At 38.3% G+C, this 14,769-nt stretch overlaps 1 protein-coding gene across 1 annotated transcript in view; it reads left to right on the top strand.

Moving 5' to 3' along the window:
* The first annotated feature begins 10,254 nt into the window (after window positions 1-10,254).
* The window catches only part of LRRC17 (leucine rich repeat containing 17), a 31,499-nt gene continuing 26,984 nt past the window's right edge, over window positions 10,255-14,769 (top strand). The window contains exon 1 of the mRNA XM_065883395.1: window positions 10,255-10,472. The gene's annotated coding sequence lies outside the window, so the exon portion shown is untranslated. The remainder of the gene's footprint in view (window positions 10,473-14,769) is intronic.

Genomic DNA, 14,769 nt, shown 5'->3' with positions numbered 1-14,769 from the left:
TGATTTAATGTAAGAACGCCTTTGAGTTTCCACTCCAACATTTTTTTTCTTTTTTACGCAGAGGAGTTTCTTCCTATTTCTTCTTTATTAGAAGAAGAAAGCTTACTGATCCAGTGGTCTTCCCTTTCTCTGTAGATGTCTTGTGGCAAGAAGGGAAGGCCTCCGGAGCGGTGTACAGTAGTGAGAAGGAGCTCACTGAACGAACTCCTTGTGAAGGTGAGTGAGTGCCCAGTACTTGAAGGGAGTGTGTGGCCCTGCCACTTTAGATTACCACATTTTTTTCTCCTAATTTTTGTAATTAAAAAAAATTACTTAGTGAAAGTTCATTGTTAAAATAAAACTAAAGAGGTTTAGAAAGTGTCTCTTTACCCAGACATAGGTGAATATGCGTAATATTGTCAAAGACATCTTCAATCTGTAAAAAAGTAAAATGTTACTTATGTTTCCAGGCTTCATAGACGCCCTGTGTAGAAGGCAGATTTAGGGAAGGTAGTCCATCATTTGAGATTTTTAATGACAAGATATATTTTGTTGGATCAGAAGAGACAAAGGATGGAAACTGGATCATAATTTCCTATACTACCTGAGTCTCAAATCACATGACCTGAGAATGAGCACTGGTCTCAATTGTAATTCAAATAATTCTCATTTTTTGTTGACTTTAAAATTGCCTTTAGCTTTTTCCATTTCTAATCAAATTTATTTTTTAAACCCCACTTCGTCATATAAAATTGGCATTGGACTGCTGGTCTCTAAGTTCTTTGTGTTTTTTTTGGTCTTTTTTTAATTTTATTTATTTATTTATTTATGGCTGTGTTGGGTCTTTGTTTCTGTGCGAGGGCTTTCTCTAGTTGCGGCAAGTGGGGGCCACTCCTCATTGCGGTGCGCGGGCCTTTCACTATCGCGGCCTCTCTTGTTGCAGAGCACAGGCTCCAGACGCACAGGCTCAGTAATTGTGGCTCATGGGGCTAGTTGCTCCACGGCAATGTGGGATCTTCCCAGACCAGGGCTCGAACCCACGTCCCCTGCACCGGCAGGCAGATTCTCAACCACTGTGCCACCAGGGAAGCCCAGGTCTTTGTGTTTGATTATTGTAACTATGAAACTGCCCATACCTTACTAAATATTATAGGTTTTGCTCAGCTCTATCTTGACATAATACCCGACCTTACTTCTATGCTTAAGAATCTTTCAACCATTCCTGTTATTTTCCCACATGAACACTAACTACTGCCTTTTCTCTTTACAGAGTACACCTTGCTCCTATGTTGTTTTCCTTTCCTTCCTGTTCTTAATCATGAATTCCTATTCATGTCTCAAGGTTCCACTCAACAGATAACCTCCAGATCACTCAGGATGTTCATTATTCCCTCTTTAAGGCTCCTTACCCTCATGTACATATGTACATCTGGTATCGCACTTAAAATAGTTGTTCCAGACACTCTACTAAGTGGTTCACGTGCATTATCTTATTTACTTATGGCTAGAACCCCATCAGGTAGGTACTATGATTATCCCCTTTAGCATAGGTGGAAACTGAGCCTTAGAGAGGTTATTTGACCTAAGAATACACAGCTAGAAGTGATAGGTAAAGCCAAGATTTCAAACTGGGTCTGTTTGGTGTTTTAGTCTGTGCTTTTAACCACATTTATACTTCCTCTCTTACCACATTGTAAAATAATTTTTATGCCTGTCTGTCTCCTCCACTGTATTTTGATCTTCTTTAGATTAGGGAACATGTCTTACCATTTTTCCAGTTTCTATTGTTGTGTCTGATACCTAGAACCTTTTGTTTGTTGCGTGATTCTTTTTTTTATATGAGTGTTTGTTGTTGTAGGTGATATTTAAAGCCATGATCTAGGTGACATCACCAAGTGCGTGATGAGAAGAAAAGTAGACCAAAAACTGAACCTTGGGGCTCTCTATGATTAAGAGATTAAGGGGTTCGAGAGAAGAGGTGACTGAGGCACCTTTAGAAACATTGTCAGAAATAAGAGAAAGAGCCAGAGCTATAGCACAATATCATTTATGAGGATTAAAATCTACACACAGAACCACAATATAAGAATGCAAGAATACATTGATATATATATATATTAATATATTCCTTTTTGTTGCTAGAGAAAGACTTTTATGTTTTGCTCATTTTTTAAATTGAAGTATAGTTGAATTACAATATTGTGTTAGTTTCAGGTATACAGCATAGTGACTCAGTTTTTTTGCAGATTATATTCCATTATAGGTTATTATAAGACATTGGGTATAATTCCCTGTGCTATACAGTAAATCCTTGTTGCTTATCTATTTTATGTATAGTAGTTTGTATCTGTTAATCCCATACTCCTAATTTGTCCCTCCCCCTCCCCTTCCCCTTATGTAACCATAAATTTGTTTTCTGTGTCTGTGACCCTGTTTCTCTTTTGTATATACATTCGTTCGTATTATTTTTTAGATTCATATCATATGTCATATCATATAGATTTGTCTTTCACTGTCTGACTTATTTCACTAAGCATAATATTCTCTAGGTCCATCCACATCACTGCAAATGACAATATTTCCTTTTTTATGGCTGAGTAATATTCCTTTGTGTATGTTTGTGTGTATATATATTTGTGTGTATGTGATATATATGTGTGTAAATATATATATACACACAACAGATGATTGGCTTAAGAAAATGTGAGATATATATATATATATATATATATCTCATCTGTTGATGGGCACTTGGGTTGCTTCTGTGTCTTGACTATTAAATAGTGCTGCTATGATCATTGGGGTACAAGTATCTTTTCAAATGAAAGTTTTAAGAATATATTTGTATATGGAACCACATAAAACAAATTAGAGGGTTTGCTTGTGTAGAGAAAGGGGAATATGAGTGGGAAATGTAGATAAAAGGGAATAAATAAAACAAGAGATCAGCCTTGCCTGGAATGATGATGAAAGTGTGCCATGAATTGAGGAGTGTGATTAAATCTGTTCCTGGTACCTGAGTTCCAAAATAAGTAAAATAAAATAAATCTAGTATGAAATAAAATAGAAATCCCTGGTTATGTTTCTTCCCTTGAGTACTTTTCCTCTCCTGAAAAATACCGCAGAGAACACACAATATTTTTAAACCTCTCTTCTTATTTTCTTTTAGTGAAAGTAGTCACCAGTGATGGATTCTAAATGTTTGATTAAAATAGTTGAAAAGAGGGAAGTTTAATGAAACCTGCTTGCTATGGAAGTGAATATAAGATGACTTAAATACTTACTGCTCATTTCTGAGAAGGGAAGAGTACTCAGCATAGAAGCCCACTCTAGGTTTGAATGTTGTTCTCCTACCTCTCCTGTACTGCACTTTAACAATAGTGTTGCTATGAAAATAAATTATTTGGGTAAATGTAGGGAGTAAGTATGTAGCGCCACAGCATTAGCTTTCCTGCAGAAATCACATCCTCATGAGTTTTCTAAATCATAATCATTAGGATTGACACAGCCAATTTAGGAAACTAACGATGATATCAACAAAAGCCAAACATACACATACTTCACACCCAGCCCATTTGATTCCTATGTGTATACTCAACAGAAACACATTCTGTGTTCACCAAAGGACATGTATATAGCACTTTGTGCACTTTCCTGTATATTATACTTACCCTCAAAAAAGTCATTAGGGAATGCCTTTGCTCAGTATGTCCCAGCTGTCGGTGCCAGCAAAACAGGAAGCAGATTTAATCAGGTTTCTTGGGTGTTAAGGATTGCTTTGTGGTCAGTCACAGGCATGCTCAAAGCAACAAATTCAGGTACATGGTAGAATACAAGCATGTGAAGAGCTATGAGAAACCTTCACAACTTCCTCTCTTGGGCCTTAGTTTTTTCCTTGAGAAAGGCTTTCCATCAAAGTATTCAATACCCCAACTAAAAGCTAAATAGGAATCACATCCTCAACAGTTGTACCAGTCAGCTTCCTTGAGTCACAATGACCCAACATAAACTAGCGTAGGTAAAAAGGGAATTAGTGGTATCTCTAACTGAAAGTCCATCTAAGCAAAAATATACGATCTCTCCTCAAACACAGCATCTCTCCCTCTTGAAGGTCAGCTTCTTTGTGAGGACTTTATTCTTTCCCATTGCAGACAAATTTCCTCCATGTTCCTGAGCAAGAGAACCACAAACCAGCCTAGACTTACACATTCCAGGCCCTGCAACCTCAGAAAAAACTGAATTTATTTTTCCCAACGTTGAGCACCTAAAAGAGTTCTGAATAGTTCTGCTAAGGTCATGCTCTTCCTGGAAAAATCATAGCCACTGCACATGGAATTTAGGAATGTCTAGGCCTGGGCCAAATGATAGCGGCCATTGGAAAATACTAATAGTAATCTAATAATAATAGCTAATGGTGGCTAAGCATTTACTATATGAAGCCATCATTCTAAGACTCTTATATGTATCAAATAATTTCATTCACATGACACACTTAGGAAGTTACTAGTATTTTCCCCATCTCATAGATAAGGAAAGTGAGGTATACAGAAAGCTTAGGTAACCTGCCCCAGTCCCATACCTAGCAAATAGCAAACTCAAGATTAAAATGCAGGTGCCCCAGAACCAATGCTTCCAATTACTGTGGTGTGTTGCTTTCAAGGTGCCACAACTGACAGCTCCCCAGAACCACAAGGGAAGGAAGAGGAGTGGTTCCTTGAAGCAGAGTATGAGATGCAAAGGAAAACTACCAACATCTCATACAGTGGTTCATTAGTTTCACTTATTTAACTAAACATTAATCCAAAAATTCAACAAATATCTGACAAATGTCTACCATGAGTTAGGTCACACATCATTCATTAGAGCACAGAAAAAGATGGATTCATTCATTGTCGCCAAATGTCTCCCAGATTATAGATGACAAAGGAGCACAGGAAAGAGTACCTTCTTTACGTGATAAAACCGTTTTGTCTCCAGAGTCTTTCCAAATTGTATTTAAACATGGTTTTTAAAAAATTATTTTATGGCATAAGGTTAGATTTTATAACTTTGAGTAAGTAGCAAATATAAAAGCAAACAAATTAAATTTGTTCAACTGATTCAGCCAGAATCATTTTGTTAAATGAATGTAGATTTTTTTTTCTTCTGAAACTACTATAATGAAAATGTTGCACTCAGGCTCTGAAGAACTTTTTTTAGAGAAATATACTAATAGGTTTTCTTTTTTTATCACCAACTGTGTCAGGCACTTAACTTACATTATCTCCAATATTCCCCAGTTTGAAAGAGATTTTTTAATTAATTTGAAAAATATTTTAACAGTGGCGGCCTGTTGGGATAAGAATGCTGTCATTCAACAGATATTTATTAAGTGCCTGTGTATGGTTTAACTTTGCCTGGTAATCAAAGAAATACAAATTGAAAATATAAAATATCATATTCAATGTCAAATTGGCAAAATTTTTTATATATAATATATTTATGAAGAGAACAAACTATTTTACATTTATGGTAAGTGTAAACTGACAATCTTTGTAGGGTATGGATGGCCTTAAAAATAACTATATCCTCTGGCCATTTCACTTCTAAAAATTTGTACCAAAAAATTACATAGACATATGCAAAGATATGGCTACAATAATTTTCCTCACAGGTTATTTATGATAGCAAAAAAAATGGTAGGCCAAAAAAAAGAACTGTAGGCCAATAATGAATGGTTAAATACATATTGGTATTTTGATACAATGAAATACTATATAGCTATTAAAAGTAAGTTACAGGAAAAATATTTAATGGAATAAAGACATTCACTTTATAAAACATTAAATGAAAGATATGTGTACTATATAATCCATTTCAGTTTAAAAAAGTCTAGACAGGCATAGAATAAAGACTCTGAAATTCTAGTAGTGTTTATTATTTCTGGTGATGAATTTTCAGGTAATTTAAATGTTTTTCTCCTGTTTTTTTTTTAATTAATTAATTTACTTATTTATTTTTGGCTGTGTTGGGTCTTTGTTGCACACGGGCTTTCTCTAGTTGGGGCGAGCAGGGGCCACTCTTCGCTGTGGTGCACAGGCTTCTCTTGTTGCAGAGCACGGGCTCTAGGCACGCAGGCTTCAGTAGTTGTAGCATGTGGGCTCAGTAGTTGTGGCTCACGGGCTCTAGAGCACAGGCTCAGTAGTTGTGGCGCATGGGCTTAGTTGCTCCGCGGCATGTGGGATCTTCCTGGACAAGGGCTCAAACCCGTGTCCCCTGCAATGGCAGGTGGATTCTTAACCACTGCACCACCAGGGAAGTCCCTTTTTCTCCTTTTTTTCTTGTATTTTTCTGCATTTAGCATGTAATAAGAAAAAAAGCAGGTTTTTTAAAAGTGAAAAAAGAAAACTCAAAGTGGCAAGTATATGGGTAGAAATTTGCAGAGGATAGTGAGAGAGCTCGCTGGAGCAGCCCTATCCCAGTTCAGGCCACGTGTGAGCAGAGGCTTTTTCAAGGAGGAGAAACTGGGCAGAGGCATCACCTCAACCCCATCAAAGATGATGACATGCAGGGGAACATGCAAGTGCTGGTACTCATTAGGAAATCGGTCATATTACTTAGTGCACCCTACAGTGTTTATCCAATCCCATAAGAATGCAGAATATTTCTAAAACATATGTAATTGATTTTCACTTTTCTTTGTAGTTCTCCATCATCCACTCATTTATTTTTTCTAACAAATATGGATTCAAATTCTTTCACAATACTGTATACATCTTTCCTTTTTTGGGCAGCTGTGACTGCATTAACATTTAGCCCTTGACATAATTCATTTATGTTAATCCATAGCTTCCAAAAGACAGAGATGCTATTTGACTCATCATGGTGCCCAGTATGCAGCAGGCACTCAATAAACACCAGTGTAAAGCATTTCATTGTAAGCTTCTATTCTCAGCTTTTTGTTTTATTAGGGCCTTTTTCCTTGATCAGATATACTAACACACGACTTCATAGTGCAAAATTCCAAACATAAGAAGAAAATACATTTTACTTTCCAAGGGAAGAACCTGAAAAACCTGTGAATAGTCAACTTTCCTTCTTTGAAACCATTTTATACTGTCATATCAATGCAAGTAGGTCTGGAAGGGTGAAACTATCCTCACACCCAGAGCTAGGGAGGTAGATGGAGCCTCCTCAAAAGACTTAATAAGTCCCTCAGAAGCAGCGACATCCAAGATTCACTGATTCTCTGAAGTTACAGCAGCAGCCATTATTAAGATATCTGTGGTTCATAATGAGCCCATTTTTTATAAAGTTTCAAATGGTACAGTTTCCAGTGCCTGACACCTAGGGTTAAATCTCTCGAGTAATTAAATTATTAAATGAACAAATGCAAATGGAAGACGGATGAACAAAAAAAACAACATCATTTTGCATAATGATGTGAAATACTAATGTCACTGTGTTTTGAGACTTACAAATTAAGGGTCAGTTAGGAAAAGAAATCTATTCTTTAGAAATACATTCAGACCAAACTCAAATACCTACTGAGGCAGGCAGGCAATGCATTGAAGTGGTAGCAGTTCCAGAGTAAGTGCATGTGTGGACGTTACTGAGTGGAGGAGAGGGCGGCATACTGAGGAGAGGGCGCCATCTCAAGGGGGTGAGGCTGACTCAGCTCCAGCCTTTTGTTGCCATGTGGGAAAGCAGGCCCAATTTTGCTAGTTCTTCTGGTTTTTTAAGAAAAGCTTGGGGCTTCCCTGGTGGCGCAGTGGTTGAGAGTCTGCCTGCCGATGCAGGGGACACGGGTTCGTGTCCCGGTCCAGGAAGATCCCACATGCCGCAGAGTAGCTGGGCCCGTGAGCCATGGCCACTGAGCCTGCGCTCTGCAACGGGAGGGGCCACAACAGTAAAAAGCCCGCGTACCGGGAAAAAAAAAAAAAAAAAAAAAAAAAAAAAAAAAAAAAAGAAAAGCTTGAAGTCTAGATTTTTATTTGAAAACTCCAAAATTCCAAATGTTGGCTCAAAATTTAAAGACAGACTGTGTCTATATGTTTTGAATATATATCTAGCCAGAGGGTCATCAATTTGAAACCTCTCATTTTGACTTTAGTGTGTTTGAAAATATTTAACCTTAGGACATGTGTATGAGTGTTTGTGTGTCTGTGCATGTGTTGTGTGTTTTTGCTACAATAATTACCTGGTGGAAACTGAGAAGAACAAGGAGGTACGTCACACTGTGCAGAGGGTTCGGAAGCACTGAGGTAAGCTAGGCACGACTGTATGTAAAATAGATAACTAATAAGGACCTACTGTATAGTACAGGGAACTCTACTCAGTACTCTGTAATGGCCTATATGAGAAAAGGATCTAAAAAAGAGCAGATATATCTATATGTATAACTGATTCACTTTGCTGGACAGCAGAAACGAACACAACATTGTAAATCAACTAAACTCCAATAAAAATTAATTTTAAAAAAAGTACTGGAGCATGTATCTTTAGGGGAGAGATTGATCAGTTAGATGTGTCAAGCACATAGAGTTATTTCTGAATTTGCAGGTATTCTTCCTTTGTGATTAGGCCTCTGTGTTTGCTAACTGACATCCATATGGAAGTTAGGCTCCCATCCTCCCACAGAGACTGGGAGATACTGATGCTCTCTCTCTTGATGATTACATATTAAAGGCTGGCTCCCAGGTCTTTGAGGAAAACATTCCTGGGTTGTAAAACTGGCAAGAAGCTTTTTAAGGGCTTTACATCTCAACGGGAGCAGAGAAAGAATGTACAACCACAAGTTTTCTAAAGTAAACGCTCTAAGAAAAGGGAGGTCAGGGGTCCAGAGTCAAGAAGAAGCCTGTCTGAAGTTTTGTCCATCTGGAGGGAACATTAAGGCCATCTTGGCCACAGAGTGATGGTAGATGTTGATGCTTAGCAAGCCATATCGCAGTAAATTGGATGTTAAACAAATGCAACTTCTAGCCATTTCAGCCCTAGCTTAACGTCCCCCCCCTCCTTTCCCTTACATCCTCTCCACTGTGTGGTGTACCAGGAAACCATGATATGCCAGTAGTAGTGCTATGTAAGATTTCTGTCCATTCAAGAACTTGGAGGAGAAATCTGTTCTGTCCCTGTATTCCTTCCAGGGAATCTACCTGCTTATAACTGTACCAGTACCATGTGCTTTCACCAGCCGTGCAGCCCTGGGAGCCTTGGTCTTTTCATGTCTAAATGGGCATGATAAATACATACTGCACAGCATTTATATGAGCAGTAAATTTGATCTGTATGACAGTCAACATGGTGCCTGGCATATAGTAACAGTTCTCATTTGTGTTATTAGTCTCATAGAATGATGAACATTCTATGACACAAATATCAATAAAATACACAGAGAGGTGAAAGAAAAGTTAAAAGAATCATGACTGAAATCAAACAAAACAGAGCAGAAGAAACTATCAAGGAGGTAGTAACTGCTTCCAAAGTGCCATGCCCTACCCTCCACAATTCCACACTCTTTTCTGCCCAGTTTTCCTTAGTCTTGTTCCTTCAAACTTAAATATTTCCCCATATAGACCTCAAATCGTCATGTTATTTAGCCCAAGGATATAATGCAGTTTTTAAAATCATAATCTTTGGGCTTCCCTGGTGGCGTGGTTAAGAATCTGCCTGCCAGTGCAGGGGACATGGGTTTGATCCCTGGCCCGGGAAGATCCCACATGCCACAGAGCAACTAAGCCCGTGTGCCACAACTACTGAGCCTGCACTCTAGAGCCCGCGTGCCACAACTACTGAAGCCTGTGCGCCACAACTACTGAAGCCCGTGCACCTAGAGCCCGTGCTCTGCAACAAGAGAAGCCACTGCAGTGAGAAGCCCGCGCACCACAACGAAGAGTAGCCCCCACTCACCGCAACTAGAGAAAGCCTGCGCACAACAACGAAGACCCAGCACAGCCAAAAATAAAAACAAATAAAAAATAAATAAATAAAATCATAATCTTTGTGTATTTCCTTTCATGCATTTATCACTTGTAGTATCTTACCCAATACTATTTACTCTCTGAGGGCCCACATGAGAGCAAACTGACTCTTCAGGAAGTTCTTTGCAAATTCTCCCCACAAAATGTTTTTCTTTGTTTTCTAAAAAGTTTTCAAGATTTGGACTCTGGTATTATAACTGTGCTCAGAGTATCCACACAGACGTGTTCTGCTTCATCATCCAATGAACTCTGCCTGTTAGTGGATGTGGCACTCCAGTGGAAGGAAGCCAAGAGCCTATAGTAGCGATCCTGGGGAAAATTTAAGCAGCTGTGGCCATGTAATTTAAAACCTCCAAAAAGTGTGCTGCGGTCTGTGCACAGCGTTAGTATAACATGAGGGCTGGATATAGCCCGTTCTCTTTCTCTGGAGGACTTCTTCGCCTGCTGCAGTAAAGAGAAGGCTGAAAGACAAACCTGGGTGCAGCCGGAAAGGTCCAGATAGATGAGCTTGTGGCATCCATTCCCCAAATTCAGGTACTGTAAACCTTTGTCTGTAAACTTTCTGCAATAAGCCAAACTAAGATTCTGTAAACTGTGGAAGTACCTGAAAAGACAGGGCGAGAGAAGAGAGGAAGGAAAGTGATTATACTTTCGTTGTTTTCTCACATCTTTGTTAAGCCACTATGACAAAGAGAAGTAAAACTGTAAATTAATCTTTTCTCCTTACAGATATTCAAGAGTTGAACTTTACTGTTAATACTCTTCCTGTTAAGTAAAGGAGATTGCAGTAGCATATCAGATAATGCATAATCACATTTCAAATGAAAATAATTAAAGATTTGTCTAGATTTTTAAGAAAGCTGATTGGGATAAAGCTTTGGGGGTGGGGGAGGTTTGTGCATTCCTATTGTTTGGAAGTTAGTGTTTGAAAGCAGTTTCAGAGTTTGTGTTATTGTTGCATTTAGGTTTTATCTTTGGAGCACCAAAATAACATGCAAAATGTCTAGGAGGACAAACGCTTTGTAAACATTTAAGTGGCGATTAACTGTTACATGAGAGTTAGGATTTGGGGCAGAAAGGAGGGAAAGTTGAACATAACAGGCTCTTAAAATGGACATGGTAAGCAAATGGCTTGAAAAAAATAGATTTTTTTTGTAACAGTGCATGATTTTGTATGTAACAGTTTCATTATTATGGATAAAGAAAGACATTGATATACAGAGCTTAAAAATGGGTTAAGAACAGTCTGCAAATAAGTGGGCAACATATGAGAGGAATAAAAACTACAGTCAGAGGCTATCAATATCACTGGAGTTGAAACAGATTAAATATGGCATTACCACCATGACCAAAATGAGAGCTTCCAGAAAAAAAAGAGGGTCTTCAGGACGAGTCTGTACTGCTGTGCAAGGGCTCACGGTTTGAGGACACTCTGGGTGATTTTCAAAGCCCTCCAAAGCCTGGCATTTTATAAAAGTGCAAGAATTCCCACTACTGCCTGCTCTTGCAGTGGAATTAAAAACGTGCTTTTGGTTTGTGATCTGTAACGGTTTAACAGCAAATTAGAAAGCAAAAAGAATGAAAAGTAGGAAGAAAACTCTCTGTCCCTCAAAAGCCCACAAATGACTAATAAAGTTTATCTTCACATAAATGGGAAATTAGATATGCAAGCTTTGACCATTAATCAGATTTATTTCCCAAATCTGAAAAAACACAACTATATGATATGATTCACATTCCATAGCAAATTATTTGACTCAGAACACACATTTCCCTCTGGTAATGGCTGTGTCCATGAGATTCAGGAGAACGGAGAGGGAAGCCTTCTGGATTCCCCAGTGGCTGGGTAGGCAGGGTTCTGAAGGAGAAAGGAGCACTAACATCCCAAAGAACGTCCCTTCTCGTGGGGCCCTTGAGTTAACTAAGAGCATTGCTAAAGCTTTGGAAATGCTCGATCTTCCTCTCCCTGAAGCATACCCTTGGGATTCAGCTGAGTAAGTACAATTTTCTTGGGGGCTGTCATTCCTAACAACCCTTTAGCTCTCTAATTTGGAGAAAGGAATAGTGAGGCAGGCAGCATGACACAATGGAAAATACACAAGGGTTTGGAATCTGATGAAATTGGATTTGAATCCCAGTCCTGACACTTACTGCAACTTCTCTTGCCCTCTCAGAGATTGTTTCCGCATCTGTTAAGTGGATATTTTAACATTATCTTTTTTTTTTTTTAACCCTCACCAACTGTGGGGCCTCCAGCTTTCCTGAACCTCAGTTTACTCGTCTGTAACATGGATGTAATCCTATCTGCTCTTTCCTCTTAGAGATGTGACAATTACATAAGCACATAGATGTAATAGTATTATAATGAGGGTGATCTTTGATGATAAATATTAGCAGGGATATGGTAGAACCTTTAAATATATATATATTGTTATTGTTGCTACTACTACCTCAAATAATAATTACATATGAATTATTCTTATGAAGTTTGTACTGTCTTCCTTCCATTGAATGGAATAAGTACTCACCTGACAAGAGTGGTGCATACAACTGATACTAAGAGTTTGCGGGGCCTCATATGCCATCTATACCCTCATTTTGGTTATGGTGGTAATACCATATGTAATCTGTCAACTCTAGCGAGATTGATAGCCTCTGGTGTAGTTTCTGTTCCTCCCATGTGTTGCCCACTCATTTGAAGACTGTTCTTCCTAACCTATTTCTAAGCTCTGTATATCAGTCAGTCTTTCTTTAGATATAATAATGAAACTGTTACTTATGAAAGCATGCATATTCAAATCTGGTCCAAGCCTATTGTTCAATTTCTTTAAGTGCATGTGTCAGTTAACAAATACCAAAAATGAGAATTGAGCGAGGAGTTCTTAATAGATACCTATGGATCTATGGCCCCTTTGTCAGCATAATGTTTTTTTTATTGGAGTATAGTTGCTTTATATAATGTTGTATTATCAACATAATGTTTTTGGACAGTAAGGGAAGAGTCTAGACCTTAAGGATGTCAAAGACGTGATAAGACTAAGTTCAGGATGATATGTCTCGCAGCATAAGGCAGAGCATATTGAAGGGAAGAGAGACCAAGAGTGAACCATCAGGATGCTGCACCAAATGAGGTGCTGAGAGTGCCACCTAGATTGTGGCAATGGGAATAAATGGAGAGGGTTTAATTCAGGAAATATTTAAAAGCAAAAAATGTTTTGGAATGGGCATGAGCTGTGGGCAGCCCTCATTTTCAACTTTAGAAAACTGAGCAAGTCCCCAAAGAAGTGAGGAAAAATATTGAAATAAAAAACTGGCAAATCACTGTTGCTAAGAAAGGCAAACAAATTACATTTTTCTTTGGAAAGAAATACTAAAGACACGAGAGACAATGAGAACAGCAACAAATAACACATCTCTGGTTATTTACCACTTAACAAATGCTTTTGCATACCCAAGCATGTTTGAAACAATGGAAAGCAGAGCAAAAATAGAGAATCATTATGAAATGTATTTTTATTATAGATAAGAAAGTCAATGTACATTTTTTTCATATGGCGAAAAACATCAATATTAATTAGTTTTATCCTAAGTGTTGTCTCAATAGCAAGAACTAGAAGTTAAAATCAAAACAGAATTCTCATTTTGGGTCCTATTTTTCTATCTGTTGCCCACTAAAGGTATAGCTTCATTTGTAAAATAAATGTCCTTAAAAAATTATGCAGAGATGTAGTGTTATTTTAAATTTCCTAGGAGAAAAGTTTATCTCAAACTATGGTTGGAAGAGATGTTTTAAGTTAAAAAAATAATTTGTACTGTGATATATGCTACTCCCAAATCATCTACTTTGCGAGTTCAGATTTTCACATATGGATTTATGGATTTTTAAATATATATTTCTCTCTCTCTTCCCTCTTCACCCCCCACTCTCTTTCTATCTATAGATACATACACACATACATACATACACACATGCACATATATTCTCTTTCTATATATAAACACACATTCATACATGCACATATATTCATCACATATATATCTTAATATGAAATGTCTAAAGAAAAGTACTGAGTGATGTTCTGTATTGCAGGACAAAGAATCCTACAGAATTCCTGAAACGGTCAGGGGCCCTCCACAGTGGTGCTTCTGGAGCTGGCTTGTACCAGCCCATGAGAACCAATTGTTAGCATCTCTTCCCAATTCCACATTCAGTGGCATCATGTTGGTAGCTTAAAATTGGCCATGATGGAATTATTTATATCACAGAAATCAATAAATCCTACAAATCAAAACACACCTTTAGGGCTTCCCTGGTGGCGCAGTGGTTGAGAGTCCGCCTGCCAATGCAGGGGATGCGGGTTCGTGCCCCGGTCCGGGAAGATCCCACGTGCCGCGGAGCAGCTGAGCCCGTGAGCCATGGCCGCTGAGCCTCCGCGTCCGGAGCCTGTCCTCCGCAACGGGAGAGGCCACGAGAGTGAGAGGCCAGCGTACGGCAAAAAAAATACCTTTACTCCCTACCCCAGCCAGTTATTAAACATTTATCGGGACACTGCTGTCCTTGGAACACACTTTCAGAACTACTGATATAGAGAATGCAGTATGCTGAGAAAATGTATACAGAAATAAAAATGATGAGAGAGAAGATGACAGCTTTGAAGGACAAGAATAAAAATCGATCTAAAAGTAAAAGGGGTTTCTTAAGATAAAACCTGAACAAATGGAATAGAAGCATTTAAAAAGAAAAATATCCATCAGATAAACCCAAATTGAGGGACATTATATAAGATAAATAACTAAACCGTATTCTTCAAGTGTCGAGGTCATGAAATAC

This window comes from Phocoena phocoena, chromosome 9 (assembly GCF_963924675.1).
Source record: "Phocoena phocoena chromosome 9, mPhoPho1.1, whole genome shotgun sequence".
Classification (NCBI taxonomy): Eukaryota; Metazoa; Chordata; class Mammalia; order Artiodactyla; family Phocoenidae; genus Phocoena; species Phocoena phocoena.
Note: the sequence above shows the minus strand (reverse complement) of the source record. Positions and strands in the feature narration are given on the sequence as shown.